Source organism: Rutidosis leptorrhynchoides, chromosome 2 (assembly GCF_046630445.1).
Source record: "Rutidosis leptorrhynchoides isolate AG116_Rl617_1_P2 chromosome 2, CSIRO_AGI_Rlap_v1, whole genome shotgun sequence".
In the NCBI taxonomy this organism is placed as follows: domain Eukaryota; kingdom Viridiplantae; phylum Streptophyta; class Magnoliopsida; order Asterales; family Asteraceae; genus Rutidosis; species Rutidosis leptorrhynchoides.
This window is the reverse complement of record NC_092334.1, coordinates 429,588,969-429,592,311: the sequence shown is the minus strand read 5'-3', so window position 1 is coordinate 429,592,311 and position 3,343 is coordinate 429,588,969.

The following is a 3,343-nucleotide window of genomic DNA, read 5'->3' as shown; positions in this document are numbered from 1 at the left end:
TTTCGGGATGAGAATACATGTATTTTATGTTTTACGTTATGGACACAAGTAACTGAAAAATATATTCTACGTTGAGTTGTACCACTGGCATACTTCCCTGTAGCTTGGTAACTAATATTTACAGCGGTATTGTAAACGCGAATCCTGTTGATAGATCTATCGGGCTTGACAACCCCAACCGGACTGGACGACCAGTATTCAACGGTTGCACAGTACTTCGTTTCGTGACTACACTTGGTACAGTGTTGTAAGATTTCATATTAAAGAGAATATGCGACGTGATTAATTGTTAAGTATGGTTACCAAGTGCTCAACCACTTAGAATATTTTTATTAAACTGTTTATATACGAAATCTTGTGGTCTATATATATATTGCTGCCGGCACTAAACCTATAACTCACCAACTTTATGTTGACGTTTTAAACATGTTTATTCTCAGGTGATAATTAGAAGTTTCCGCTGCATTATGTTGAATTTGAGCAGGATCTTGCGTACGCATATTTGTGTCAAAAATAAGACTGCATATCCAAGAACTTGTGTTGTAAAATATGCTAGAAATCGTGTTGTTATCATCATTTGTAAAGTTTGTAAGTCGAAGATTATCGCTAAACGATAATCATCTTTATTTCGTCCAAAGCTTGTATCAAAAATAAGAATCATGGTTTGTAATGTATAATATATGCAGTTTTTCTTTTAAAAATGTCGCATATAGAGGTCAATACCTCGCAATGAAATCATACGTTATCTAACACGTTCTTACGGTTAAGGACGGGTTATGACAAAATCAATAGGACGTAATTTTTTTTAAAAGAGCTGGACAAGTTCAATTGGTTAAACTTCGATTTATATTAATCTGTTTTGTATCTAAGATAGTGATATCATAAATGATAAAGGATGCTAGTGGACTCCCGGATGTATAAATAGGCTAGCGATTAAATGGGTTGTAGTTGGGACATGATGTATTATAACAGTTGGGCCATAAAACTGGTTGGGCCGTGAACTGGGTGTAGAACTTGGGCCGATTACTTCTCTTGTTGGGTTTGCGTTTTCTGTTAGGCCTATTCTTAAAAACGGGTTAAAGATTATTGGGCCAAAAGGCTCCATTTGAAGCCTAGTTCAATTTTGGTATTGGGTCGATTTTGTGAAGAAGGAAATGGAAACAGATTAAATACGGGATCTATATATATAAAGATAGAATGTAACAGAAAAGTAGAAGTAGACAGATGGTTGAGTGTGTTGATGAGGGAATGGGAGGTCACGGGTTCGAGCCCGGCCTCTGACAAAATAGTTATCTTTTTAAGGTAGTATTATTACTATTAATATTATTATTGTTAACTATTGTTATTATTATGATAATAATTATTATTACCAATATTAATAACATGGTTATCATTATCACTAATATGATTAATATTATTGTCATTAGTGTTATTATTAGGATTATCATTGAAAATTAATATTATTATTATTAAGTATTAAGTATTATTATCAAAATTATTATCTTCATTATCATTATTATTAAACTTATCATTTTTATTAAAAACTACTATTATTATTATTAAAAGTATCACTTTTATTAAAATTATCATTTTATTTTTATTATTATTAATAGTACTATTATTATCATTATTAGTATTAATATAAGTATTTTTATTATTATTATCATTAGTAGAATCATTAATATTATTACCATTATTATTATTATTATCATAAAAAGATATATAATTTAAGATATAATATATGAACTTATTTGATCACAATTATATGTGTTAATATATATATAAATGATATAGGTTCGTGAATCCGAGGTCAACCCTACATTTATTAAATGACGTCATATGTATTTTTACTACAAAATACAGTATGGTGAGTTTCATTTGCTCCATTTTTAATTGCTTTTGCAATATATATTTTTGGGCTGAGAATACATGCGCTGCTTTTATAAATGTTTACGAAATAGACACAAGTACTTAAAATACATTCTACGTTGAGTTGTACCACTGGCATACTTCCCTGTAGCTTGGTAACTACTATTTACATGGGTATTGTAAACGCGAATCCTGTTGATAGATCTATCGGGCCTGACAACCCCAACCGGACTGGATAACCAGTATTCAACGGTTGCACAGTACTTCGTTTTGGTGACTACACTTGGTACGGTGTAGTGAGATTTCATAATAAAGGGAATATGCGACGTGATTAAATGTTAAGTATGGTTACCAGGTGCTCAACCACTTAGAATGCTTTACATACACTTGCGAGTGTATTATGTTTATGATTATGAAATCTTGTGGTCTATTAAAATATTGAAATGATTGTTATGATAAACCTATGAACTCACCAACCTTTTGGTTGACACTTTAAAGCATGTTTATTCTCAGGTACGAATTAAGTCTTTCGCTGTGCATTTGCTCAATTTAAGGACATTACTTGGACTCGATCATCGCAATGGGACCAAATGTTGATGACTTCGTCCAGGGAGATAAGGACGGGTCCTCACAGGTGGTATCAGAGCGGTGGTCGTAGCGAACCAGGTCTTGCATTAGTGTGTCTAACAAGTAGTTGTTAGGATGCATTAATGAGTCTGGACTTCGACCTAGTAGTTGTTAGGTTATATTAATAAGTCTAGACATAAACCTGGTCTGCATGTTAAAAGTGTTTGCTTACCACCATTTGTCGAAAAATATCTACTTGTCATTTTCAGTCTCGACGCGTCTTCTTGCAATTATTTGCTTAGACGTTGTACAGACAAATTCACATCCCATCACATTAAGTCTTGTCTGACACGTTTCCTTAATTTCCTCCGTAATCTACGGGATTTCCTGTACTATGTATAGGTAATCTATGTAATTAGAATATCATCCGATATCCGAAATTCATTTCATACCAAAAACTCTTTATCTAACCGAGCAAAATGGAACTCACCATTAGTTCAAGCCTCTCGGATTCCGATATGGAGTCCCACTCAAACTCCGAAAGCAAGTATGACCGGAATGGACCATCCAATTCATCTGATGGGTTCGTAGTCGACTGAATCATTGGAAGCAAGAAGAAGGTGATCCTTTCCACCAACCGAATTCACCTCTTCGCGAAGAACCTGAAGCACTTACCGGCGAACCAGTCCGAAACATCCTTTTCACCCTCATTTCCTGAATATCTCGTCATGATTATCTTCTATCTAAAATTCTAAACCTTATTCATCCGCTTGTTCCGATCGACAATCATCCCGGAATAATAGAAGAAGTCAACGAACTTCGCGCTCGAGTAATCAATTTGGAGAATATGGTGCAAAACTTACCAACTTCACCAACATCACTGGCACCAACAGTACCACCAACATCA